This window comes from Brachyhypopomus gauderio, unplaced genomic scaffold (genome assembly GCF_052324685.1).
Source record: "Brachyhypopomus gauderio isolate BG-103 unplaced genomic scaffold, BGAUD_0.2 sc136, whole genome shotgun sequence".
NCBI classification, from domain to species: Eukaryota; Metazoa; Chordata; class Actinopteri; order Gymnotiformes; family Hypopomidae; genus Brachyhypopomus; species Brachyhypopomus gauderio.
In genome coordinates, this window is record NW_027506957.1 from 288,720 (window position 1) to 302,839 (window position 14,120).

General features: G+C 47.0%; 6 non-coding genes across 6 annotated transcripts; all 6 read left to right on the plus strand.

Moving 5' to 3' along the window:
* Positions 1 to 50: 50 nt before the first annotated feature.
* Positions 51 to 241, plus strand: LOC143499738 (U2 spliceosomal RNA). The gene has a single exon (XR_013126345.1). It is a non-coding gene; the product is annotated as a U2 spliceosomal RNA (small nuclear RNA).
* A 668-nt stretch (positions 242 to 909) lies between these two features.
* On the plus strand, positions 910 to 1,028 carry LOC143500074 (U5 spliceosomal RNA). The gene has a single exon (XR_013126606.1). It is a non-coding gene; the product is annotated as a U5 spliceosomal RNA (small nuclear RNA).
* Positions 1,029 to 6,842: 5,814 nt separating this feature from the next.
* On the plus strand, positions 6,843 to 7,029 carry LOC143499896 (U2 spliceosomal RNA). The gene has a single exon (XR_013126460.1). It is a non-coding gene; the product is annotated as a U2 spliceosomal RNA (small nuclear RNA).
* Positions 7,030 to 7,701: 672 nt separating this feature from the next.
* LOC143500075 (U5 spliceosomal RNA) lies at positions 7,702 to 7,820 on the plus strand. The gene has a single exon (XR_013126607.1). It is a non-coding gene; the product is annotated as a U5 spliceosomal RNA (small nuclear RNA).
* A 163-nt stretch (positions 7,821 to 7,983) lies between these two features.
* On the plus strand, positions 7,984 to 8,174 carry LOC143499739 (U2 spliceosomal RNA). The gene has a single exon (XR_013126346.1). It is a non-coding gene; the product is annotated as a U2 spliceosomal RNA (small nuclear RNA).
* A 670-nt stretch (positions 8,175 to 8,844) lies between these two features.
* On the plus strand, positions 8,845 to 8,963 carry LOC143500076 (U5 spliceosomal RNA). Its single transcript, XR_013126608.1, has one exon. It is a non-coding gene; the product is annotated as a U5 spliceosomal RNA (small nuclear RNA).
* Positions 8,964 to 14,120: the final 5,157 nt, after the last annotated feature.

Below are 14,120 nucleotides of genomic sequence, written 5' to 3' on the forward strand. Positions count from 1 at the left end.
GAGGCCTGTGCCGGCGAGGCCGGCGCCCAGGCCAGCGCCCATTTCAGGTTATCGCTTCTCGGCCTTTTGGCTAAGATCAAGTGTAGTATCTGTTCTTATCAGTTTAATATCTGATACGTCCTCTATATGAGGACTTCATATTAAATGGATTTTTAGAACAGGGAGGCGAAACAGGGGCTTGCCCCGTTCGCCCCACGCATCGACCTGGTATTGCAGTACCTCCAGGAACGGTGCACCTTCCTAAACGTGTGGAAAAGAAAGAGTTTGTTGCTGGTTGTATGGTATGATCAGCCTGTTTATTTTAATGAATTTGTAATATGTGTGTGTGTGTGTGTGTGTGTGTGTGTGTGTGTGTGTGTGTGTGTGTGTGTGTGTGTGTATGTATATATATATATATATATATATATATATATATATATATATATATATATATAATATTATAAAACTTTATTTTTACATTTGTTGGTTGATTTGTCTGTCTGTCTGTCTCTGTCTGTCTGTCTGTGTGAATAAATAAAACAAAGCAGCCAAAAGCGCTCACTCCTTTAAAAAAAACCAGAATAAGTAAGAATGAAGGGGAGTGAGTGGTCTCTGTCTCTCTCACTGCCTTGTCAGCTGGTCACAAATGCAGTGCGAGCGGAGGCCACTCCCCTTTCGGCGGTTTGCAGTTTTCCCTCCGTTTTTGTTCTTTTTTTTTTTTTTTTTTTTTTTTGAGATTGTTACTGTTTTTTCCCCTCCTCTCTCTCTCTCTCTCTCCATTATAGCCTGCCAGCCCTGCCTGCCTGCCTGCCTGCCTGCCTGCCTGATGTTGCCAACAAGCCACAGCCCCGCAGGCTCCTCCCTTGTTACCGCGAACAAACGAGCTAGGCTTTAGGTTGGCGTAGCGGGACGCCTGAGCCTACATGGCTATAGCTCGGGTTTCTCTTCATTCACGCACAAATCTTTCGCCTTTTACTAAAGATTTCCGTGGAGGGGAACGTCAAAGAGTCAAATTGATTTTTTGGAGCGCTCTGCCTCCGGGCAGGGCCGCAACAATCTGTACAATGAGAATGTGTATAAACGTAGGGGTGGGCGTGGCACGAAGGGAAGGGTGAGCGTACGTACGGCTGGAAGGAAGGAAGGGCGCTGTCTCCGCGGAGGGGAGGCCTGTGCCGGCGAGGCCGGCGCCCAGGCCAGCGCCCATTTCAGGTTATCGCTTCTCGGCCTTTTGGCTAAGATCAAGAGGTCGGGACTGGGATCGACTTTCAGGGCAGGAGGCGCTTTGGCGGCGAAAAGCTCTGGAAGGGAAATTTTCTCTACACGGTTTCGTGTGACTGCTGGAAAAAGAGGTCAAAGTACAAGGTAAGTAAATTTTAGAACTTTTTTAGGAGACTCTTATTTTAGGGACTGTCTAATTTAGTTCTTAATTTGCTTTTAGACTTGTTTTGATCCCTTTTACAGCCCTTTTACCTTTTTTACCTTTTTAGTTATTTATTGGAGAACTTTTTAGTGTGTTGTCTGTGAATTCCAAGTGGTGGTGCCTCCACCATGTCGGCTCCTCGGGCCGGTGTGAGGAGGCACCACAGTGTCCGACTCTTATTTAAAGAAGTAGAGGGGAAACTTCTTGGGATGTCGAGGTTGGACTTCTCAAGGAAGCTTCTCCAGGGTGCTCTCGGCTTTTCTGTCTCTGATTTGAACTGTTTGATTTCGCTACCAGGAAATAAGGGTTTTGATGTAAGCTTCTGCACAACACACCAGTTACAGGACTTTTGGCATAGATATGAAACGGTTAAAGACCAGTTCTCCATGTTCACAGTGGAAAAGCTTTCTGATAATTCACACAAAGTGGTGATTGTTAGAATGTTCAATGAAACTGTGACTGGAGAAGACATTAGGACATGGCTGGCCAGATTTTGCACGGTAAAAAGCCCACCTATGAAAGTGGTAGACGAGGACGGTGTATGGACAGGCTCTTGGAGAGTCCCCATACAACAGTGGGAAGACCCAGAAGGATATCTGGGTCTTAGACATCTACCCTCTATGATAGTGTTGGGTGAAAACCGGGGCTACATTTTTTATCAGGGGATGCCAAAACTGTGCCGAAAATGTGGTCGTATGGGACATTTAGCCGAGGCATGCCAGGAAGTTGTGTGTAAAAAGTGTAGAGAAATTGGGCACTCCTTCGAGGAGTGCCCAAATGGGAGATTGTGTAATCTGTGTGGAGCCAATAACCATCTGTTTAGAGATTGTCCCAGGTCCTATGCAAACAAAATGAAGGCAGCCAAGATGGCCGCCGACATGAAGGAGAAAATGGCCGCCTGGCAGCATGGTCAGAAGGCAAGGCAGCAGGAGGAAGAAGAAGGGGCGGGGCCAAGTGGAATGGCGGGAAAATCAACCAACCAGCAGGCCCCCGCCCCCAGCCAGGAGACCGAGGCAAAGGACCGGGATCAGGAAGAGGAAAAGGGAGAGAAGGAGGGACAAACAAGTGGAAAGGAAGAGACAGGAGTTGGAAAAGACAAGGAATGTGTAATGGAGACGGTGCTAGAAGAGAAAGAAGGGGTAAGTACACAAACAGGGAAGAGGCCGGCAGGGTCTCCTCTGGTGGACATGGTGGAGAAGAAACATCGAATGGAGCAAGACGCAACCGGGTCCTCAGAGGGGAACAGGACGTGGCCAGAAGGGTCACCAAATGGGGTATCTTTCCTAGAAATAAGGTTAAGAACACCCACACCCAAAATTGTACCACCGGAGGATTCCATAATTGAGGACACACCACCTTTCTCACCTCTCTCCCCCTTCCCCTTCCCCTCTCCACCTCCCCCTACCCCACCCCCACCCCCCCTCCCCGGGGGGCAGGAAGAGACAGAGGAGGAGGTGTCCATGGTTTAAATTTTTTAAGATTTAAGAAAAATTAAGATGCAAAGTAATATAAGAATGTTTGTACATCTCCCTTTTAAATATATGCTCATGTCTCTCACAATCGCCACCATAAATGTGAGAAGTGTGAAGGCACCCCTAAGAGCACAGAGTATTTTAACATTTTTAGAAACTGTAAATGCTGATGTGATTTTATTACAAGAGTGTGCGATCCCCTTCCGGAAATCTTACAGAGAGTGGGAGCAGCGTTGGGCTGCGGGTCCCTCCCTCTGGAGTGGGTCGCACTACAATAAGGCTGATGGTGTCGCTATTTTAATCAGAAACTCCAGGATTGTGGTGAAGGGCTGCACCGTGGTGAGGGATGGGCGGGCCCTTTTAGCTAATTTGCATTTTTTAGGGAGGGATTTTAAGGTTTTAAATGTGTATGGTTTTAATGAAAAAGAAGAGAGGTTTGAATTGTTTGGGGATTTGCAGCCCCACATGCTGGGGAGGGCTCCTTTAATAGTGGGCGGGGATTTTAACTGTGTTTTAACTAGTAAAGACAGAAAAAACGTGGGAGATGGTTTTAAATTAGATAAAACGTCTGGGAGGTTGACCAACCTGAAAGTGGATTTTAAATTAGTTGACTGTTACCGGACCATGCATCCACAGGAGGAGGGCTTCACCTGGTCGAGTGGTGATGGTTCCCGGGCCTCCAGAATTGACTACATTTTTACACGTGACTGCCCGCCATCAGATGCTAGATTGATCCCCATGTTTTTTTCAGACCACGCCTTACTGTCTTGCACCCTTTCTTTCCCCACAGATGTGACGATAGGGGGAGGGCTGTGGAAGCTAAACTGCTCCCTGTTGCTGGAAGAGGAAGTAAGAGAAGAATACAGGGAGCAGTACAAGCTCTGGCAGTCCCTCCAAGACTTGTACAGTACACGAGCACAATGGTGGGAGATGGTGAAGGGGAGGACCAAGACTTTTTTTAGAAGGGTGGGAAGTTTTAAAAAGAAGAAACAGGAAAGACGCATGTTGGGGCTGCAAAAACGGCTGCAGAGGTATTTTAATCTGGTAAATCATGGGTATGATTTTAAAGAGGAAATAAAGAAAGTAAAGGAAGAGATGATGCTTTTAACAGAGGAGATGAGCAAAAAGTATATAATGACTTGTAAAGAACAGGAATTGGAAGAAGGGGAAAAGTGTACACGGTACTTTTTTAAGAAAACTATGGCACGGGGTGGTGGGATGACTGAAGTGAAAGATGGGAATAAAAAACAGGATACAAACCATGGGATTATGGGGGTGGTAGAAAGGTTTTATGAAGATTTATATGGTGAAAAACAAACACACAACGCAACAATGGAAGAAGTGACAAATTTTTTGGAAAATACAATAAAAGATGGTGAAATTTTAATTACAGATTTTACGACAGAAGAGCTACAAAATGTTTTAAAAGGTTTTAAAACAGGGAAGTCCCCGGGAGAGGATGGGCTCCCCGTGGAGTTTTATAGAACCTTTTGGGACATTTTAGTAGGGGACCTTTTATGTATTTTTACAGACTTCCAGACTTGTGACGTTTTACCTGACAGTTTTAGGTCAGGGATAGTGACTCTGCTGCACAAAAAAGGAGAAAAATCAGAGATCAGAAATTGGAGACCTATCACACTTTTAAACGTTGATTGTAAGCTTTTTAGCAGAATTTTAGCAAGACGAATGTCATTGGTTTTAGAAGACGTGATTCACCCAGATCAAGCTTGCGCAGTGCCGGGGCGGAGGATCACGGACAACTTGATCCTGATCCGTGACTCCATCTGTTATGTGAGAGACAGAAACATTCGGTTATTAGCACTAAATTTAGATTTCGAAAAAGCTTTTGATCGGGTCTCACACCAGTACCTGTTTCAGGTACTGCAAAAGATGGGGTTCCCGGGGAGGTTTATAGCATGGGTGGGCCTGTTGTATAACGACATCAATAGCAGAATTTTGGTAAATGGGCACCTCTCCAAGGCGATTACTATTCGCTCAGGAGTACGGCAGGGTTGCCCCTTATCCCCGCTCCTGTTCGTCACATGCATAGAACCACTGGCGCAAATCTTGAGAAGGGACCAATGGATCAATGGACTGACTTTGCCAGGGGGACTGACGGTGATATGTTCATTATATATGGACGACGTGACAGTTTTATGCACAGACATGGTGTCGGCCCAGAGGACCCTAGAGGTAACAGAATGGTTTGGGGGGGCCTCTGGAGCCAAACTGAACCGAGACAAGACGGAGGCACAGCTCTTTGGACCATGGACGAACGTACCAACTGTTTTAGGGGTAAATTTTAAAGAAACCAATATCAGGATTTTAGGGGTGAAATTTGACCGGGCAGGAGGAGGGAGTGGAAACTGGATAACAACCTTAGGGAAAGTTAGACAGAGACTTGGACTATGGGGACTAAGACAATTGACTTTGGAAGGGAAAATTTTAGTAATAAAAGCAGTGATTTTACCTTTGCTTTTATTACTGTGCTCTGTTTTTAGTCCCCCAAGGCGCTTTCTTTTAGGTTTGGATCGGGCGATCTTTTACTTCCTGTGGGGGTCCAAGTGGGAGCGCCTGAGAAGAGAGACAGTAAAGAAGAGACCTGAAAATGGAGGGAAGGGGCTCCCAGACCCCCACCTGTTTTTAGGCAGCAAATTTACAGCAGCACACATAGCACATGCGACATCCCCATCCAGGACCAAGACGGCCATCATGGCTCGGTTCTGGATGGGGTCTTATTTGCAAACCATAGGCATTTTAAAACCAGACCTGAGAACGCCAGTATCTTTTAAACTGCCACACGAGTACCTTTTTATTAAGAAATTCTTAAAAAAGTATGATTTGGAGAAATGCACAGTACAAGAAATGACAAATGCTAAAACCCTGGTCTCCCTTGTTCAGGATCGTGAGGAGGTGAGCAGAGTGGTGGGGATGACGACGGAGGAGGCTCGGAGAGTGTGGGCGAATGCGGCCCACCCGGCCCTCCGGAACAAACAGAAGGACCTTACCTGGATGGTGGCCCATGAAGTCCTCCCGGTCCGGGCGGTGATGCACTCCCGGGGCATGGGGGCAACGGCAGTGTGCCCACGGCCAGGCTGCGGCCAGCCTGAGACCGTGCGGCACGTCCTTTGGGAGTGCAGCGTGGCCAGGGACCTGTGGGCCGCGATCGGCCCCCCTGGAATGCCCAAGCCTGCCAGCAGGGGAGGTCCACCCGCAAAGTTACCGGTTAGCGGTGAACGGGGTGGGCCAGGGTGTGGAAAAGTTACCATCCAAAGAATTCAAGGCACTCTGGCTCACCCTTACAAGCGTGACGGCCGCACTGTGGACCTCCCGCAACCTGCTGGTGGGGAAGCGCGTCACGGTGCCCCTCCACGCTATGAAAAGGATGGTAACAACAACGCTGCAGGTGGCGCCGGGCGTCGCCATTTGGAGGAGGGGGCCGAGGTCACACGCAGGGAGGTCCCTGCCACCACCGACCGGGGCTCCCGCCGACGTTTCCTGAGGGGACAAGGATGCCTGAAAGGAGACAGCGGGCACAGGGGAGGACTTCCTCTGGAGACGCACAGGAAGGGGCCTCGACGGAGGGCGGGAGGAGCCGCAGATGCACGCACCCCACCTCCCGGCTGGCTTCATCCCTGCCTTCCTCTCTCTTCGGGGTCCTGGGCAGGGGGGAACAGGGTTGTAATGCATATGAAAAGGACAATGCAAAATGTACTAATTATGAGGTTAAAAGGTTTTTATAATATTAAACTGTTCTGGACTTTTAAGCATTTTAAGATGCTTCTATATTAAAAACCTTTTAATGTACTATTGCAATAAATGTATAAATGTGGCCTTTTAAAAATGATGAAGTTTGTATGAATGGTTTTAAAATGTATGTTTGCAATGTTTTTTATCCATGCTTTTATCCAATATGTATGCTGTCTTTTTAAAAATATAAGTGACTTTGTATTTATTGGTGAAATGTATCAATAAACTTTGTCAAAAAAAAAAAAAATCTGTTCTTATCAGTTTAATATCTGATACGTCCTCTATATGAGGACTTGAGGACTTCATATTAAATGGATTTTTAGAACAGGGAGGCGAAACAGGGGCTTGCCCCGTTCGCCCCACGCATCGACCTGGTATTGCAGTACCTCCAGGAACGGTGCACCTTCCTAAACGTGTGGAAAAGAAAGAGTTTGTTGCTGGTTGTATGGTATGATCAGCCTGTTTATTTTAATGAATTTGTAATATGTGTGTGTGTGTGTGTGTGTGTGTGTGTGTGTGTGTGTGTGTGTGTGTGTGTGTGTGTGTGTGTATGTATATATATATATATATATATATATATATATATATATATATAATATTATAAAACTTTATTTTTACATTTGTTGGTTGATTTGTCTGTCTGTCTGTCTCTGTCTGTCTGTCTGTGTGAATAAATAAAACAAAGCAGCCAAAAGCGCTCACTCCTTTAAAAAAAACCAGAATAAGTAAGAATGAAGGGGAGTGAGTGGTCTCTGTCTCTCTCACTGCCTTGTCAGCTGGTCACAAATGCAGTGCGAGCGGAGGCCACTCCCCTTTCGGCGGTTTGCAGTTTTCCCTCCGTTTTTGTTCTTTTTTTTTTTTTTTTTTTTTTTTTTTTTTTTTTGAGATTGTTACTGTTTTTTCCCCTCCTCTCTCTCTCTCTCTCTCCATTATAGCCTGCCAGCCCTGCCTGCCTGCCTGCCTGCCTGCCTGCCTGATGTTGCCAACAAGCCACAGCCCCGCAGGCTCCTCCCTTGTTACCGCGAACAAACGAGCTAGGCTTTAGGTTGGCGTAGCGGGACGCCTGAGCCTACATGGCTATAGCTCGGGTTTCTCTTCATTCACGCACAAATCTTTCGCCTTTTACTAAAGATTTCCGTGGAGGGGAACGTCAAAGAGTCAAATTGATTTTTTGGAGCGCTCTGCCTCCGGGCAGGGCCGCAACAATCTGTACAATGAGAATGTGTATAAACGTAGGGGTGGGCGTGGCACGAAGGGAAGGGTGAGCGTACGTACGGCTGGAAGGAAGGAAGGGCGCTGTCTCCGCGGAGGGGAGGCCTGTGCCGGCGAGGCCGGCGCCCAGGCCAGCGCCCATTTCAGGTTATCGCTTCTCGGCCTTTTGGCTAAGATCAAGTGTAGTATCTGTTCTTATCAGTTTAATATCTGATACGTCCTCTATATGAGGACTTCATATTAAATGGATTTTTAGAACAGGGAGGCGAAACAGGGGCTTGCCCCGTTCGCCCCACGCATCGACCTGGTATTGCAGTACCTCCAGGAACGGTGCACCTTCCTAAACGTGTGGAAAAGAAAGAGTTTGTTGCTGGTTGTATGGTATGATCAGCCTGTTTATTTTAATGAATTTGTAATATGTGTGTGTGTGTGTGTGTGTGTGTGTGTGTGTGTGTGTGTGTGTGTGTGTGTGTGTGTGTATGTATATATATATATATATATATATATATATATATATATATATATATAATATTATAAAACTTTATTTTTACATTTGTTGGTTGATTTGTCTGTCTGTCTGTCTCTGTCTGTCTGTCTGTGTGAATAAATAAAACAAAGCAGCCAAAAGCGCTCACTCCTTTAAAAAAAACCAGAATAAGTAAGAATGAAGGGGAGTGAGTGGTCTCTGTCTCTCTCACTGCCTTGTCAGCTGGTCACAAATGCAGTGCGAGCGGAGGCCACTCCCCTTTCGGCGGTTTGCAGTTTTCCCTCCGTTTTTGTTCTTTTTTTTTTTTTTTTTTTTTTTTTTTTTTTTGAGATTGTTACTGTTTTTTCCCCTCCTCTCTCTCTCTCTCTCTCCATTATAGCCTGCCAGCCCTGCCTGCCTGCCTGCCTGCCTGCCTGCCTGATGTTGCCAACAAGCCACAGCCCCGCAGGCTCCTCCCTTGTTACCGCGAACAAACGAGCTAGGCTTTAGGTTGGCGTAGCGGGACGCCTGAGCCTACATGGCTATAGCTCGGGTTTCTCTTCATTCACGCACAAATCTTTCGCCTTTTACTAAAGATTTCCGTGGAGGGGAACGTCAAAGAGTCAAATTGATTTTTTGGAGCGCTCTGCCTCCGGGCAGGGCCGCAACAATCTGTACAATGAGAATGTGTATAAACGTAGGGGTGGGCGTGGCACGAAGGGAAGGGTGAGCGTACGTACGGCTGGAAGGAAGGAAGGGCGCTGTCTCCGCGGAGGGGAGGCCTGTGCCGGCGAGGCCGGCGCCCAGGCCAGCGCCCATTTCAGGTTATCGCTTCTCGGCCTTTTGGCTAAGATCAAGAGGTCGGGACTGGGATCGACTTTCAGGGCAGGAGGCGCTTTGGCGGCGAAAAGCTCTGGAAGGGAAATTTTCTCTACACGGTTTCGTGTGACTGCTGGAAAAAGAGGTCAAAGTACAAGGTAAGTAAATTTTAGAACTTTTTTAGGAGACTCTTATTTTAGGGACTGTCTAATTTAGTTCTTAATTTGCTTTTAGACTTGTTTTGATCCCTTTTACAGCCCTTTTACCTTTTTTACCTTTTTAGTTATTTATTGGAGAACTTTTTAGTGTGTTGTCTGTGAATTCCAAGTGGTGGTGCCTCCACCATGTCGGCTCCTCGGGCCGGTGTGAGGAGGCACCACAGTGTCCGACTCTTATTTAAAGAAGTAGAGGGGAAACTTCTTGGGATGTCGAGGTTGGACTTCTCAAGGAAGCTTCTCCAGGGTGCTCTCGGCTTTTCTGTCTCTGATTTGAACTGTTTGATTTCGCTACCAGGAAATAAGGGTTTTGATGTAAGCTTCTGCACAACACACCAGTTACAGGACTTTTGGCATAGATATGAAACGGTTAAAGACCAGTTCTCCATGTTCACAGTGGAAAAGCTTTCTGATAATTCACACAAAGTGGTGATTGTTAGAATGTTCAATGAAACTGTGACTGGAGAAGACATTAGGACATGGCTGGCCAGATTTTGCACGGTAAAAAGCCCACCTATGAAAGTGGTAGACGAGGACGGTGTATGGACAGGCTCTTGGAGAGTCCCCATACAACAGTGGGAAGACCCAGAAGGATATCTGGGTCTTAGACATCTACCCTCTATGATAGTGTTGGGTGAAAACCGGGGCTACATTTTTTATCAGGGGATGCCAAAACTGTGCCGAAAATGTGGTCGTATGGGACATTTAGCCGAGGCATGCCAGGAAGTTGTGTGTAAAAAGTGTAGAGAAATTGGGCACTCCTTCGAGGAGTGCCCAAATGGGAGATTGTGTAATCTGTGTGGAGCCAATAACCATCTGTTTAGAGATTGTCCCAGGTCCTATGCAAACAAAATGAAGGCAGCCAAGATGGCCGCCGACATGAAGGAGAAAATGGCCGCCTGGCAGCATGGTCAGAAGGCAAGGCAGCAGGAGGAAGAAGAAGGGGCGGGGCCAAGTGGAATGGCGGGAAAATCAACCAACCAGCAGGCCCCCGCCCCCAGCCAGGAGACCGAGGCAAAGGACCGGGATCAGGAAGAGGAAAAGGGAGAGAAGGAGGGACAAACAAGTGGAAAGGAAGAGACAGGAGTTGGAAAAGACAAGGAATGTGTAATGGAGACGGTGCTAGAAGAGAAAGAAGGGGTAAGTACACAAACAGGGAAGAGGCCGGCAGGGTCTCCTCTGGTGGACATGGTGGAGAAGAAACATCGAATGGAGCAAGACGCAACCGGGTCCTCAGAGGGGAACAGGACGTGGCCAGAAGGGTCACCAAATGGGGTATCTTTCCTAGAAATAAGGTTAAGAACACCCACACCCAAAATTGTACCACCGGAGGATTCCATAATTGAGGACACACCACCTTTCTCACCTCTCTCCCCCTTCCCCTTCCCCTCTCCACCTCCCCCTACCCCACCCCCACCCCCCCTCCCCGGGGGGCAGGAAGAGACAGAGGAGGAGGTGTCCATGGTTTAAATTTTTTAAGATTTAAGAAAAATTAAGATGCAAAGTAATATAAGAATGTTTGTACATCTCCCTTTTAAATATATGCTCATGTCTCTCACAATCGCCACCATAAATGTGAGAAGTGTGAAGGCACCCCTAAGAGCACAGAGTATTTTAACATTTTTAGAAACTGTAAATGCTGATGTGATTTTATTACAAGAGTGTGCGATCCCCTTCCGGAAATCTTACAGAGAGTGGGAGCAGCGTTGGGCTGCGGGTCCCTCCCTCTGGAGTGGGTCGCACTACAATAAGGCTGATGGTGTCGCTATTTTAATCAGAAACTCCAGGATTGTGGTGAAGGGCTGCACCGTGGTGAGGGATGGGCGGGCCCTTTTAGCTAATTTGCATTTTTTAGGGAGGGATTTTAAGGTTTTAAATGTGTATGGTTTTAATGAAAAAGAAGAGAGGTTTGAATTGTTTGGGGATTTGCAGCCCCACATGCTGGGGAGGGCTCCTTTAATAGTGGGCGGGGATTTTAACTGTGTTTTAACTAGTAAAGACAGAAAAAACGTGGGAGATGGTTTTAAATTAGATAAAACGTCTGGGAGGTTGACCAACCTGAAAGTGGATTTTAAATTAGTTGACTGTTACCGGACCATGCATCCACAGGAGGAGGGCTTCACCTGGTCGAGTGGTGATGGTTCCCGGGCCTCCAGAATTGACTACATTTTTACACGTGACTGCCCGCCATCAGATGCTAGATTGATCCCCATGTTTTTTTCAGACCACGCCTTACTGTCTTGCACCCTTTCTTTCCCCACAGATGTGACGATAGGGGGAGGGCTGTGGAAGCTAAACTGCTCCCTGTTGCTGGAAGAGGAAGTAAGAGAAGAATACAGGGAGCAGTACAAGCTCTGGCAGTCCCTCCAAGACTTGTACAGTACACGAGCACAATGGTGGGAGATGGTGAAGGGGAGGACCAAGACTTTTTTTAGAAGGGTGGGAAGTTTTAAAAAGAAGAAACAGGAAAGACGCATGTTGGGGCTGCAAAAACGGCTGCAGAGGTATTTTAATCTGGTAAATCATGGGTATGATTTTAAAGAGGAAATAAAGAAAGTAAAGGAAGAGATGATGCTTTTAACAGAGGAGATGAGCAAAAAGTATATAATGACTTGTAAAGAACAGGAATTGGAAGAAGGGGAAAAGTGTACACGGTACTTTTTTAAGAAAACTATGGCACGGGGTGGTGGGATGACTGAAGTGAAAGATGGGAATAAAAAACAGGATACAAACCATGGGATTATGGGGGTGGTAGAAAGGTTTTATGAAGATTTATATGGTGAAAAACAAACACACAACGCAACAATGGAAGAAGTGACAAATTTTTTGGAAAATACAATAAAAGATGGTGAAATTTTAATTACAGATTTTACGACAGAAGAGCTACAAAATGTTTTAAAAGGTTTTAAAACAGGGAAGTCCCCGGGAGAGGATGGGCTCCCCGTGGAGTTTTATAGAACCTTTTGGGACATTTTAGTAGGGGACCTTTTATGTATTTTTACAGACTTCCAGACTTGTGACGTTTTACCTGACAGTTTTAGGTCAGGGATAGTGACTCTGCTGCACAAAAAAGGAGAAAAATCAGAGATCAGAAATTGGAGACCTATCACACTTTTAAACGTTGATTGTAAGCTTTTTAGCAGAATTTTAGCAAGACGAATGTCATTGGTTTTAGAAGACGTGATTCACCCAGATCAAGCTTGCGCAGTGCCGGGGCGGAGGATCACGGACAACTTGATCCTGATCCGTGACTCCATCTGTTATGTGAGAGACAGAAACATTCGGTTATTAGCACTAAATTTAGATTTCGAAAAAGCTTTTGATCGGGTCTCACACCAGTACCTGTTTCAGGTACTGCAAAAGATGGGGTTCCCGGGGAGGTTTATAGCATGGGTGGGCCTGTTGTATAACGACATCAATAGCAGAATTTTGGTAAATGGGCACCTCTCCAAGGCGATTACTATTCGCTCAGGAGTACGGCAGGGTTGCCCCTTATCCCCGCTCCTGTTCGTCACATGCATAGAACCACTGGCGCAAATCTTGAGAAGGGACCAATGGATCAATGGACTGACTTTGCCAGGGGGACTGACGGTGATATGTTCATTATATATGGACGACGTGACAGTTTTATGCACAGACATGGTGTCGGCCCAGAGGACCCTAGAGGTAACAGAATGGTTTGGGGGGGCCTCTGGAGCCAAACTGAACCGAGACAAGACGGAGGCACAGCTCTTTGGACCATGGACGAACGTACCAACTGTTTTAGGGGTAAATTTTAAAGAAACCAATATCAGGATTTTAGGGGTGAAATTTGACCGGGCAGGAGGAGGGAGTGGAAACTGGATAACAACCTTAGGGAAAGTTAGACAGAGACTTGGACTATGGGGACTAAGACAATTGACTTTGGAAGGGAAAATTTTAGTAATAAAAGCAGTGATTTTACCTTTGCTTTTATTACTGTGCTCTGTTTTTAGTCCCCCAAGGCGCTTTCTTTTAGGTTTGGATCGGGCGATCTTTTACTTCCTGTGGGGGTCCAAGTGGGAGCGCCTGAGAAGAGAGACAGTAAAGAAGAGACCTGAAAATGGAGGGAAGGGGCTCCCAGACCCCCACCTGTTTTTAGGCAGCAAATTTACAGCAGCACACATAGCACATGCGACATCCCCATCCAGGACCAAGACGGCCATCATGGCTCGGTTCTGGATGGGGTCTTATTTGCAAACCATAGGCATTTTAAAACCAGACCTGAGAACGCCAGTATCTTTTAAACTGCCACACGAGTACCTTTTTATTAAGAAATTCTTAAAAAAGTATGATTTGGAGAAATGCACAGTACAAGAAATGACAAATGCTAAAACCCTGGTCTCCCTTGTTCAGGATCGTGAGGAGGTGAGCAGAGTGGTGGGGATGACGACGGAGGAGGCTCGGAGAGTGTGGGCGAATGCGGCCCACCCGGCCCTCCGGAACAAACAGAAGGACCTTACCTGGATGGTGGCCCATGAAGTCCTCCCGGTCCGGGCGGTGATGCACTCCCGGGGCATGGGGGCAACGGCAGTGTGCCCACGGCCAGGCTGCGGCCAGCCTGAGACCGTGCGGCACGTCCTTTGGGAGTGCAGCGTGGCCAGGGACCTGTGGGCCGCGATCGGCCCCCTGGAATGCCCAAGCCTGCCAGCAGGGGAGGTCCACCCGCAAAGTTACCGGTTAGCGGTGAACGGGGTGGGCCAGGGTGTGGAAAAGTTACCATCCAAAGAATTCAAGGCACTCTGGCTCACCCTTACAAGCGTGACGGC